The sequence below is a fragment of the Odocoileus virginianus genome, chromosome 5, assembly GCF_023699985.2.
Source record: "Odocoileus virginianus isolate 20LAN1187 ecotype Illinois chromosome 5, Ovbor_1.2, whole genome shotgun sequence".
In the NCBI taxonomy this organism is placed as follows: domain Eukaryota; kingdom Metazoa; phylum Chordata; class Mammalia; order Artiodactyla; family Cervidae; genus Odocoileus; species Odocoileus virginianus.
In genome coordinates, this window is record NC_069678.1 from 83,178,083 (window position 1) to 83,191,714 (window position 13,632).

Genomic DNA, 13,632 nt, shown 5'->3' on the forward strand with positions numbered 1-13,632 from the left:
CTGTCCCTGTCCCTGCCCCTGTGGGGCCCATCCAGACCACACTGGGGCTGGGGGCCAGGGGAGGGGGTGTGGGAGTGGGCCGGAGGGGAGGAGGAATTTGAAAGGGAGGATACAGGCCTTTCAGTAAGAGAAAGATGGGGGGTTGCATTTTTTTTTTTCCTAACCATGTACCAGAAGCAGAGTAAGCCTCTGTGCGGGTCCACGTTCACTTCTGGAGAAGGCATATTATGAACAACACACACTTACTGAGTGCTGTTCACTGTGCTGCCACGTGTTAGGCACTTTTTATCCACTGACTCAGCCAATCCTCATAATAGCCTTATTATTTCCATTATGTGATGGGGAAACTGGAGGCGCAGACAAATTGAAGATTTGCCTAAGACGACACACCTCCTAAGAGGTAAAACTCAGGACATCAAGCTTTAGAACCCAAGTGTTTAACAACCATGCCAGTGCCTCTGGAAGGTGAAATCCACCAAGAGATGACTGTCTGCCTTGCAGTGGTGGCTTTCCACTTTAACATGTTCTGTCACTTTGTGCACAAATAAACATGTTCTCCTTGGAACTGGACAGCCCCCTCCACTGTGGGGAGCCTCCACAGCCGCCTTTCATCCTTTTGCTACTCGGAATGTGGTCTATGGACCATCAGCAAAAGCACTACCTGGGAGTTTATTAAAATGCAGACTCTTGGGCCCCGCCCCAGACCTTCTAAAGCAGAATCTGCACTGTCCCCAAATCCCCAGATGATGTGAATACATATTAAAGTTTGAGAAACTCTGGGCTTCAGTGCTTTTATCTGGTTGGCTCAGAATCAAGGGATGGTAGGTCTCAGCTCTCCAGCTCTGGCTCATCTTCACATTAGTGGTGGAAGAGTTGGTGCAATCCCTTCTCTGAAGCCCAAGTCCTCTCCTGTGACTGTTGTAACTGTAGTGGCTTTTGTGCCAACTCTCAGGAGCTTTGACTCTGGCAGGACGTGGGGCCAGGGCAGGCCATGGTAACTTCCCGCATTTAACTCCTCCAACCTTACTTGGGGCTCCCCTCACTGGCTTTACAGACTGAGTATCCTTCTTTCTTCCTCCTGAATTAATGTTATTAACAGAGTGTTGTAGGGAGGGGTAGGAGGATTGTAGGATGTGAAACCTTCAGCCTCACCTGTGAGGTCTTAGCTTCTCTTGCATCACTTCTCTGCAAGAAGTCCCTGAGGCCAGGGTTGCCCTGATTCCTGTCCAGCTCTCAGGTTCCATGGGACCACCTTCCTCTGCCCAATGGAGATGACATTGGATGCCTCTCCCAGCCCCCAAGCAAGGGGCACCAAATTTGTTGGGTCAAGTGAGAGGGGAAATCAACATTAGAGTTGATGATTTCAAAATTAATGTCTCTAGCTGCGACTCCCCCTCCTGGGCTCCAGATTTGGATCACCAATTGCATACTTCGAATCTCTACTTCCATGTCTAATGGGCATCTTATACGTAGGATGGCCAAAATAAAACTCTTGAGTCTGGCTTCCTCCTTACACTTTTTTTGTTTCCTCTAGTATTACCTACTCTGTAAGTGGCATCACCATCTACTCAGTTGATCAAGCACCAAATCTCAGTACTCCTTGATTCCTATCTTCCTCTTACCCTACATTCAAGTCATTAGCAACTCTTGCCAGAAAGTCTTTCAAAATGTACCCTGAACCAGAATGCTTTTTACCACCTGCACTCCTACCACTCTTGTCCCAGTTTGAGTCACTGACAAGCTTCCTAACTGCCTCCACTCTTAATCCCTCCAGCAAATCTTCCATAGAATGGAATGAGATGTTCAAAATGCAAATCACATTTCTTTGCTCCCTTGCTTAAAACCCCTAATGCTTCCTACTGCACTTAGATTACCTCCTAAAGACAAGGTCCTGTCTGATCTGATCTCGGCCTACTTAGATCCTATCACCTACCACTGTCTCCTTCCCTCTGTGTCGGTCACATACCGACATAACCTCGTTGTGTCTCTCGTTTTAATTCTCAGCATGCTCAGCCTTTCTGCAATGCTTGGTACTCCCTTCCTTCCTTGGGTTCTGCAGTGTGTCCCATTCACCTGCTTTCTTCCCACTCCTGTAATGTTCCCTTCCGGTTTCTTTCTTTGCTCCTTCTCTTAAATGTTACTGTTCTAAAGATCTCCTTGCTTCCCCCTTTGTGTTACTAGTTTCTGAGTAGATTCATAGCTTCAGTTCCATTTATAAAATCTACCAGTAACTCCCCAAATCTCAACACTCTTGAACTTCAAGTTTTCAGTTACTTATTAGACATCTTGAGTTGTTCTTCCGTGGGTGCTTCAAGCTCGCTGGGTCCCAAACAGAACTATTCCTACCTGCCTCCTATCTTCCTTTCGTAGTTTTACATCTCCCCATAGGCAACCTAGTTATATAAGCTTGGAGCCTGAATGTTACCCTCAAATTTTCATTCTGCCTCCACTCCTGCATGCAGGTCTTACCAAGTCCTGTGAGAGTTAGGGGTGCAGAGACCACAGGACAAGGGGCTTGTTTATGACCATCAGAGAGTGGAGTTGGGGCCTGTTTGCTCCTGCATGGAAGGAGATCCAGTTATCTGTCCCTGTCATCTTCCCATTTTTTTCTACTTCCACATAGCTGGAGAGAGATGCCTTCCTGGGTCCTTTGCTTTTGTAGAATATCAAACAAGGACTGGGATAGCCCTTGGGGAAAGATCGTTTAGGTCTGCAACTCTCTGGTCATAGTCCAGTGGGTCCAGCCCAGATCAGCAGGCCTTGACTTTTCTGTTGGGATATCAAGCCAAAGCCCTGGCCTACAAAAGCCTGCATTTATTCTCTGTGCAGCTGGTCCTGAGGGGACTCAAAGGGTTGCTGGGTGAGGACTGGCTCAGGCAGGTATGTGCTGTTGATCTGCTCTTTGGTGGGTGGTGGTGGAGGGGAGTCGGGGGCATGGGAGTCCTGTTGTTTAGCATTTGCTGACCTTTGTAGTATAAATGGGCTTCTCAGGTGGTGCTAATGGTAAAGAACCCGCCTGCCAATGCAGGAGATATAAGAGACTCAGGTTTAACCCCTGGGTTGGGAAGATCCCCTGGAGGAGGGCACAACAATCCATTCCAGTATTCTTGCCTGAAGAATCCTATGGACAGAGGAGCCTGGTGGGCTGCAGTCCAGTGGGTCACAAAGAGTTGGAGAAGACTGAAGCGACTTAGCATGCATGCACATGGTATAAATACTCCAGGAATTTCCCTGGTGGTCCAGTGGTTACTTCCAATGCAGAGAGTGCAAGTTCAATCCCTGGTTGGGGAAATAAGATCCCATGAGCCACGCGGTAAAACACACACACACACACACAAAAAAAAAACAAAAGAACCCAAGACCTGCACAATAGCCAATTTCAAGCTACTCATGTGATGTGCTCCTTCCCTGTCCCTCCCAGATTTCCCAACAAATTGTCATTTTAATTCGGTCAGAAAGCCTGGGGGAGACAGCTTTGGGCACTTGGTTTCTCCATCTCCCCGCCTCTTTCCCAACTTTGCCAAGCTTCTCTCTAGAATCCTTGTTGCATTGACACCTGGGTCAGTGTGTGGGAGCACTGTGTTTTCCTCACATCTTCTTCAGTGTTAATGTTTGCCATTGCCATTTTTTTTTTTTCCATTGCATTGCCATTGTTGACAAGTGGTATCTCCTTATTTAGAACTTTTTCTGAAGCTCAGATTTGCTTTTACTCTTTCTTTGCTTAAAACCCTTTCATGATCCTTTGGACCAAGGCTCACCTCTTGATGCTGAAGCAGAAGCCCTTTGTCTCTCTTCGTCCCATTCCTGACCCTCTCCCTCACTTGCTCTTTCCCAAATGCGATCCCCTTCCCTGAACACTAAACCCTCCAGAACCTCTCAACCTATTGGAACTGTCTTTGTAATTCAAGACTTGTCCCGAATCATTACTTTTGGGGACTCTTCTCTGCCAACTAAATGTAATGGGCTTTTGGGAGGTGGGGGGAGTCTAACTTTAAAAGAAAAATGCAGTGTCACATTCCTTTCAGAGGCCTTGATCAGAAACAACTGGGCAAGCCTTTGGGCCTAGGAAGGATTTAGAGAACTAATTTGCCAAATATGAGATTCATGAGAATTTTGAAGCATATAGTGGTAACTCTAGAGAGGAAGAAGGAGGGCTAGTAAATGAAAGATAGCAGCCCGAGGAAAAGATGTCTTCACCAGGGGGAAATTTCAGTAGAAGGGCTATTGGAGGAAAATTTTAGAACAATGAAGCCTAATACTCAGTTTTAAGTTTACTCCCTCTTTTGTGAAAGCTTAGCTTCCCTAAAGCATACTATTGGTATAGGCATTCTATCCACAAAAATTTACATGGTGTTTTAGAAACAAAGGGAAAAAGGTGACAATATCTGAGGAATCAAGAGACAATGGTCACAGAAAGTGAGCAAGAAAGTGATGAAAAATTTAGCAAGAGCAGGAATTCAGACTGAGAGGCAATCATGAGGATGTACTGAAGTCCTAGTCAAAATAGAGATGGGTATGTACTTTTCAGAGGATGTGGAGTAGGGGTAGGGCTGTTCTGATTGGATGTAAAGGGAAAAGATGGCCTCAAAGGGTTGAAAGCCTTGAGGATATTTGGGTTACACACACATTCTTTCCTTCCTTTGAGTCCCCCCAGAATTTTGCACCTCTCCTGGGGTGTTTTACATATAAACAGCCATTCATACCTTTGCCTTTGCTAGACAAGATGTCAACGCCGCTTAGAGGGCACCATCATTTTATACTCATGCTTCCTGGGGTAAAAGCTACATGGGGTGGGCCAGCCTCTTCCTCTCTAATTCCACCTCACCAGCTACCACTAAAGAATGTTTGCTGTTTGCCAGCCCTGTGCTAACGCACTGTCTCATTACATCACATGAGGAATTGATTATATGCCCTTCTTCTGGGACTTCCCTGATAGCTCAGCTGGTAAAGAATCCACCTGCAATGCAGGAGATCCTGGTTCAATTCCTGGGTTGGGAAGATCCGCTGGAGATGGAATAGGCTACCCACTCCGGTATTCTTGGGATTCCCTGGTGGTTCAGCTGGTAAAGAATCTGTCTGCAATGTGGGAGACCTGGGTTTGATCCTCGGTTTGGGAAGATCCCCTGGAGAAGGGAAATGCTACCCACTCCAGTATTTTGGCCTGAATAATTCCATGGACTGTATAGTTCATGGGGTCACAAAGAGTCAGACACAACTGATTTTCACTTTCACATTTTCTTACCTGGCAGGAGAAAACCAAGACTGAAATGGATTAACTGAGTTGTCCAAAGTCACGATTCAGGGGTAGAGCTGAGATTTGAATTCAGGTCTGTCTGACTCCAAAGCCTGTTCTTATAACCTCTACATGGACACCTCGGATGAGGACTACTGTTTCCATCACTACATTCACTTACAGTAAGTCCCCTACCTATGAAACTTCAACTTGAGGACTTTCAATGATACAAACATGCATTTGGTTCCAGCAAGGGACTAGAGCCTGTGTCATCAATGTCAGCTGTAAGTGAAAGTGCAGCTTGCCTTCCGTCTCCTGTGGCTGACAGTCCTTCAGCTCTGCCATCTCCCACCTCCACTCCCTACTCCAGTCAGTAACTCTTCTGGCCTGTTCACTCGATGCAAATCACTATATGTTAGCTGTTGTACTGTACTACTGTACTTTTCAAGGAACTGTGTTATAAGGTTAAAAATGTTTATTTTTTGTGTTTTTATGTATTATTTGTGTGAAAAGTATTATAAACCTATTATAGTACAGTGCTGTATAGCTGATTGCTTTAGTTGGGCACCTTGGCTAACTCTGTTGGACTTTACAAACAAATTGGACTTCTGAATATGTTCTTGGAAAGGAATTTGTTCGTATGCAGGGGACTTATGGTATTTAATATTTTGTGCCTGGCACAGGGCCACACTAGGCCAGAATCTCCCACAGGATGAGGCTGGGTTGAAAACAGGCATCAGGAGAGACTTAATTCAAGTAAAAGGGCAAAGGATCCTTAGGTACCCACCAGTGACTCCAAGCGAGAGAGCTTCCGGAGACCCAGTTTGCTTAGCCCTCTGTTCTCCTGAGCTGCTGGGCTCTTTCTGAATCCATGTTTCCTGGTCAGGAAACATGAGGACCAGACCACTCCGGCCAGACTCTGGGAGAGGGCCTGGGGTGAGATAAGAGATGCACAACCCATGACAGGAGCCTGAGCTGCCCAGAGGCCCAGGCAGGAAATCACCCTTTCCTTGGGGCTGGGAGGGGAATGACTCAGGGCTGATGGGTGGGAGTTCCGTTTTTGCAGCCCAGGCAGGCTGCAGCGAAGCCTCTTGGGCAAAGCGCTTGGGTTTGCCTTCCCCATAGCTGCCAGCCTAATGAGGCTTTAAGAGGCATGCCTTGGCCTTCCTTCTTCTGCTTTCCATCATTTCCCTGGAAACAAGTTTGTGCTGCTCGTCTGGTCTCTTGCTCCAATGCTTATCCAACCCAGGCCAGCCCCTGTGGGAATGCAGCTGCTGAAAGACGCGGTTAAGACCACAGCTAGACAGGACTGGGGCAGGTGGGGCTGAGAGGCCAGGCGCTTTGGCTTGAAGTTCTTATTTGCAGTGGTATCCTGGGTCCTATGGTGCCAAGTGGACATGTGAGCTCTTCTGTTGGGGAGGGTACCCTTGGGGCCCGCCCTTAGCCCAGGACCTGGCATGCAGTATGCGATCAAAGTATTGGTGTTGGATTTGCAAGCTTGTATTGGGGGACAGGGAAGGCTGGCATGCTGCATGCAGTCCATGGGATCGCAAAGAGTTGGACATGACTTAGCGGCTGAACAACAACAACAATCATACCTCAGCTGGGCCCTTTCTCCTGTGCCAGAGAAGCACCATAGCACTGTGGCTAACAGAAAGATTCTGGATCCAAAATTCTCAGTTTGAATCCCAACTCTGCCATTTAATAGCTACCAGACTCTAGTTAAGTTACTTAACCTCTCAGACTTGCTGTCTCTTCTGTTAAATGGGAATGATAATAATAGTACCAACCTAATAGTGTTGAAGATTAAAGGAATTAATATATGCCAAGTTCTTGGGACAGTGCTTGGCAACTAAGTATCATGTAGGTTGTTGTTCAGTCACTAAGTTGTGTTCAACTCTTTGCGACCCCATGGACTACAGCATGCTGGGCTCCTCTGTCCTCCACTGTCTCCCAGAGTTTGCTCGAATTCATATCCGTTGAGTCAGTGATGTTATCTAACCATCTCATCCTCTGCCAGCCCCTTCTCCTTCTGCTTTCTATCTTTCCCAGCATCAGGGCCTTTTCCAATGAGTTGCCTCTTTGCATCAAACAGTCAAAGTATTGGAGTTTCAGCTTCAACATCAGTCCCTCCAATGAACACCCAGGACTGATCTCCTTTAGGATGGACTGGTTGGATCTCCTTGCAGTCCAAGGGACTCTCAAGAGTCTTCTCCAACACCACAGTTCAAAAGCATCAGTTCTTCGACACTCAGCCTTCTTTATGTTTCAACTCTCACATCTGTACATGACTACCAGGAAAAACATAGTTTTGACTATACGGACCTTTGCTGGCAAAGTCATATCTCTGCTTTTTTAAAATTTTTTCTTTTAAAAAAATTTAATTTATTTTTTAATTGAAGGATACTTGCTTTACAGAATTGTGTTGGTTTCTGCCAAACATCAATATCAATATACATATGTCCCCTCCCTCCCGAACCTTCATCCCATCTCCCTTACCATCACACCCCTCTAGGTTGTTACAGAGCTCTGGTTTCAGTTCCTTGAGTCATCCAGCAAATTCCCATTAGCTGTCTATTTTACGTATGGTAATGTAAGTTTCCATGTTACTCTCTCCATAGATCCCACCCGTTCCTTCCTTGCTCCCCCTGTGTGTCCATAAGTCTGTTCTCTATGTCCATGTCTCCATTACTGCAAATAATTTCATCAGTACCATCTTTCTAGATTCCATATATATGTGTTAGGATACAATATTTGTTCTTCTCTGTCTGACTTACTTTAATCTGTATAATAAGATCCACCTTATAAGAACTGACTCATATGTGTTTCTTTTTATGGCTGAGTAATATTCCATCAGATATGTATACATCACAGCTTCCTTATCCATTCATCTGTTGATGGACATGTAGGTTGCTTCCATGTTCTAGCTATTGTAAATGGTGCTGTGATGTACATTGGGGTACATGTGCCTTTTTCAATTTTGGTTTCCTCAGGGTATATGCCTAGTAGTGGGATTGCTGGGTCAAATGGTGATTTTATTCCTGGTTTTTTAAGGAATCTCCATACTGTCTTCCATAGTAGCTATATCAGTTTACATTCCCACCAACCGTGCAAGAGAGTTCCCTTTTCACCACACCCTCTCCAGCATTTATTGTTTGTAGACTTTTAGGTGATGGCCATTCTGATTGGGTGTGAGAAACTACAATATCTCATTGTAGTTTTGATTTGCATTTCTCTAATAATTAGTGCTGTTGAACATCTTTTCATGTGTTTATTAGCCATCTGTATGTCTTCTTTGGAAAAAAGTCTGTTTAGGTCTTTCCCCCACTTTTTGATTGGGTGTACCTCTGCTTTTTAATATGCTGTCTAGGTTTATTCTAGCTTTCCTTCTAAGCAGCAAGTGTCTTTTAATTTCACGGCTGCAGTCATCATCCACAGTGATTTTGGAGCCCAGGAAAATAAAATCTGTTGCTGCTTTTACTTTTCCCCCTTCTATTTGCCATAAAGTGAAGGACTGGATGCCATGATCTTAGTTATTTTTAAATGTTGAGTTTAAAGCTGTTTTTTGTTCTTTTAGTGACAGGCACTTCCAGTAACCCAGTCATCTAAACAGAAGTGTGGCAATCATCCTAGACTCCTTCCTTTTCCTTCCACACCCTTATTCAACCTCTGCCCGGTCTTTCGCCCAAGTATTTCTTCCAGCTCATCACCACACCATCACATCTTCACTCTCTCTCTCTCTCTTTTAATAGCTTTATTGGGATATAATTCACATATCATAAAATTTGCCCAACTAAGTGTGTAATTCAATGGCTTTTAGTATACTTTAGTGTTTATATGAAATTACAGTCAATTTTAGATAATTGTTATCTCCTCAAAAAGAAATTCTGTATCTTTTAGCTCTTGCCTTTATATCCTTCCATCTTTCTCCCAGTCCTAAACAACTTGCAATTTACTGACTGTCTCTAAAGACTTGTCTGTTCTGGACTCTTCAAATAAGTGAAATACAAACAAGTACAATATTAGTCTGTTTGTGACTGGTTTCTCTTATGTGGTATTTTCAAGGTTCATGCATGTTATGGAGTACATCAGTACTTCATTCCCTTTTAATGGTTGAATAATATTCAACTGTATTGATATACCATGTTTTGTTTACCCATTCATCAGCTAATAGACATTTGGATTGTTTCTACTTTGGGTCTAATACGAATAATGCTTCTACAGCCATTCATGTACAGTTTCATGTAGGCCTATGTTTCATTTCTCTTGGGTATATACCTAGAAATGGAAGTGTGAGGTGCTATGGGAATTTTATGTTTAATTATTTGAGGAACTACTATTTTCCAAAGAGGCTATGCCATTTTACATTTCCACCAGCAATGTATGAAGGTACTGATTTCTTCTTGTCAACTCGTTATTATTTGACTTTTGGTCATAGCCATCATAGTAGATATGAACTGGTATCTCCTTATAGTTTTTTTAAAAAGTTTTATTGTAGTGTAGTTGATTTATGATGTTGTGTTAATTTCTGCTGTAAAGTGACTCAGTTACACATATTCTTTTTCATATTTTTCCATTATGGTTTTCACAGGATATTGAATATAGTTCCTTGTGCTATACAGAAGACTTTGTTGTTTATCTATCCTATATATTTATAATAGTTTACATCCTCTAATCCCAAACTCCTAATCCTTCTCTCCCCCTCACAACTCTCCTTATAGTTTTGCTTTGAATTTTCCTGATGACTAATACTGTTGAGTATATTTTCATGTGCAAATGTCCATTCAGAGCCTTTGCTCACTTAAAAAATGGAAATATTTGCCTTTATTATTAAGTTGTAATACTTCTTTATGGGGCTTCCCAGGTGGCAGTGGTAAAGAAACTGCCTGCCAATGCAGGAGACACAAAAGACATGGGTTCACTCCCTGAGTCAGGAAGATTCCCTGGAGTAGGAAACAGTAACCCACTCCAGTCTTCTTGCCTGGAAAATGCCATGGAGAGAGGAGCCTGGTGGGCTACAGTCCATGGGGTCACAAAGAGTCAGACATGACTGAGTAACTGAGCAGTCCACATTTCTTTATATTGGGTTGGCCAAAAAGTTCATTTGGGTTTTTCTGTAAGATATTATGGAAAAATCTGAGTGAACTCTTTGACCAAGTCAATGTATCTTAGATACAAGGCCCTTATCAATTATGTGCTTTGCAAATATTTTTTTACCATTGTGTGTGTTGTCCTCTTGATAATGTCCTTTGATACACCAAGGTTTTCCAACTTTGATAAAGTCTAATCTATTTATTTTTAATTTTGTTACCTGTACTTTTTGAGGTAATGAAGATTTACCCCTATGTTTTCTATTAAGGGTTTTATAGTTTCAGCTCTTGCATTTAGGTATTTGATCCAGTTTAAGTTTGTTTATGGCATTTGGGTATAGGTCCAATTCATTCTTTTGCATGTGGCTCTTCAGTGTCCCAATGGCATTTGTTGAAGATTTTTCTTTCCCCGTTGAATGGTTTCAGCACCTTTGTTAAAAACTAGTTGAGAAAAAAAAACAAAAAACAAAAAAAGAAAAAAAAACCCCCAAAACTAGTTGACCATAGACACCTGAGTTACTTTCTGGACTCTCAATTCTATTCTGTTGATCTATCTGTATATCCTTACATCGGTGCCATTAATTTTTATTGCTATGTAGTAAGTTTTAGAAATTAGGAAGAATCATTCCTCCAAATTTGTTCTTTTTCAGCATTGTTTTTGCTAATCTGTGTACCTTGAAGTTCTCATATGAATTTTTGAATCAGCTTGTCAATTTCTACTAAGAAGCCAGTTAGTATTCTGATAGGGATTGCATTGAATCTATAGATCAATTTGGGCAGTACTATTATCTTAACAATACTAAGTCTTCTAATTCATGAACATGAGATGTTTTTCCATTTATTTAGCAGTGGTTTAATTTCTTTAAGTGATGTTTTATAGTTTTCAGACTATGTTTGGCATGCCAAATTTATTCCTAAGTATTTTATTCTTTTTAGTGCCATTATAGGTGGAATTGTTTTCTTATTTTCATTTTCAGTTTGTTCATTGCAAGTGTATAAAAGAAAACTGCTTTTTGTATATAAATCTCGTGTTCTGCAACCTTGCTGAACTCATTTATTAGTTCTAATAGTTTTTTAGTGGATTCCTTAGAATTTCCTGGATACATGATCATGTTATTCTCAAATAGGGACAGGTTTACTTCATCCTTTACAATTTGGATGCTGTTTATTTTTCTTGCACATCTGCTCTAGCTAGAACCTCCAGTACAGTGTTGAATAGAAGTGGGAAAACAGATATCTTTGTCTTGTTTCTTCCTTTTCTTAGGCGGAAAGCATTCATTAAGCATGATGTGGATTTTTGTAAATACCCTGTATTAGGTTGATGAAGTTTCCGTTTACTCTTAGTTTTAGTTTCTTTTTTTAAACATGAAAGTGTGTTGGATTTTGTCTAATGCTTTTTCTGTGCCTATTAAGATGATCATGCATTCATATTATACTAACTTGTTTTTGGATGCTAAACCAACCTTGTACACCTGGGATAAATCCCACTTGGTTATGTTATATAATCCTTTTTATATGTTGTTGGATTCTGTTTGCTACTATTTTCTTGAGAATTTTTGTGTCCATATTCATAAGCTATATTGGCTCACTGTTTTCTTGTGATATCTTTGCCTGCTTTGGATATCAGGGTAATATTGGTCTTACAGAATGAATTGGAAGCTATTCTTTCTTCTATTTTTGAAGAGTTTGTGAATAGTTTGTATTTATTTTTTAAGCATTTGGTAGAATTTACCAGTGAAGTCATCTGGGCACGGGCTTTTCTTTGTAGGTTGCTTTCTTATTACTAATTTAATCTCTGTACTTGTCCTAAGTCTATTCAAAATGTCTATTTTTTCTTGAGTCAATTTTGGTAGTTCCTGTCTTTCTAGGAGTTTGTTTATTTATTTATTTTTGGCTTTCTATTTTTTCTTTCTTTATTCTTCAGACAGCCTAAAGTTGTTTATTTTTTAAAAATTATTTCTTTGTTTATGGCCTAGCTGGTTCTTGATGCTGCGCACACAGGCTTTCTCTAGTTGTGGTGAGTGGGGGCTACTCTCTAGTTGCGGCGTGGACTTCTCACTGTGGCGGCTTCTCTTGCTGTGAAGCACAGGCTCTAGCTGAGCAGGCTTCAGTAGGTGTAGCTCTCAGGCTTAGTTGCCCCACAAGTGTGATCTTCCCAGACCAGGGATTGAACCTGTGTCCCCTACAGAAGAAACCTGGAATCTTAACCACTGGACCACAAGGGAAGTTCCAGGTATTTGTCTGTTTTATTGAAGGTTTCTAATTTATAGGCATGTCCTCACCTTGTTCGTCTATAATCCATTCTCTACATATTGGCTAGTGATATTTGAAAAAATGCAAAACTGATCATGACACCCCTACATCCAGTTCTTTTATGGCTGACCTTTGCCCTAAGGATAAAGACCCATATCCTTAATAGTGCCTATAAGGTTCAGCACAGGCTGGCCTGTGTCACCTCTCTGGGGTCATTACCCTCACAGACCTATGTTCTCCCTTTGCTGCAGCCACAGGGAACTCTTTGCAGCTCTTGACCGTACCAAATATTACAGGTGTTGTTTCCTCTGCCAGAGGTTTCCTTCTGTCAAGTTCCTGCTTCTTCTTCACAGCCCATACTAAAATGTCACTTTTCCTAGAAAAGCTTTCCTGACTGCGTCTCCTTTCTACGTATCCCCCAGGCCCCCCTCCTGCTCCTATAGCATACGCCACTGTATTTTAGTTTGTTTACATATCTGTCATCCCACAAGGGCATCTTTGTTTATATGTTGGTCCCTATCAGAGATAACTTTTTAATCCTTCCATCCTGGACCTTGGAAATAGCCCTGCAATAGATCAGAAATGGAATTTCATCCAAGTAAATGCCATCCCCCCTAGCATGCATAGCTTCCCATTTACTCCAGTTAATTTCTTCTTCTTAAAGTCAGCTCCACTCTCTTGGCACTCAAGTCTTTTAGGAGGACACCCCTCCCCCAACCTCCTGTATTTGCATATAATGTTATCAGCTGACACTTACTGAATACTACTTCCAAGGTTCAGTGCTGTGATTACATTCAGTGCTAACAGGGAGGTACCTATTACGAACTCCATTTTTCAGAGGACAGAGCTGAAGCTCAGAGATGTTAAGTGAGTTGACCAAGGTCACACAGATAGTAAGTGATATAGCCAGGGCTTGGACATGGTCTATGTGATTCCACAAACTATGCTGTTAACCACAATGTTATGCTATGCTATGGCTTTTTTGATTTTATCTGATTCTCTGAAAAAAATGTGAGAAGCAAGATGTCTTGTTTTTTAAGGAGCAGTGGGAGAGAA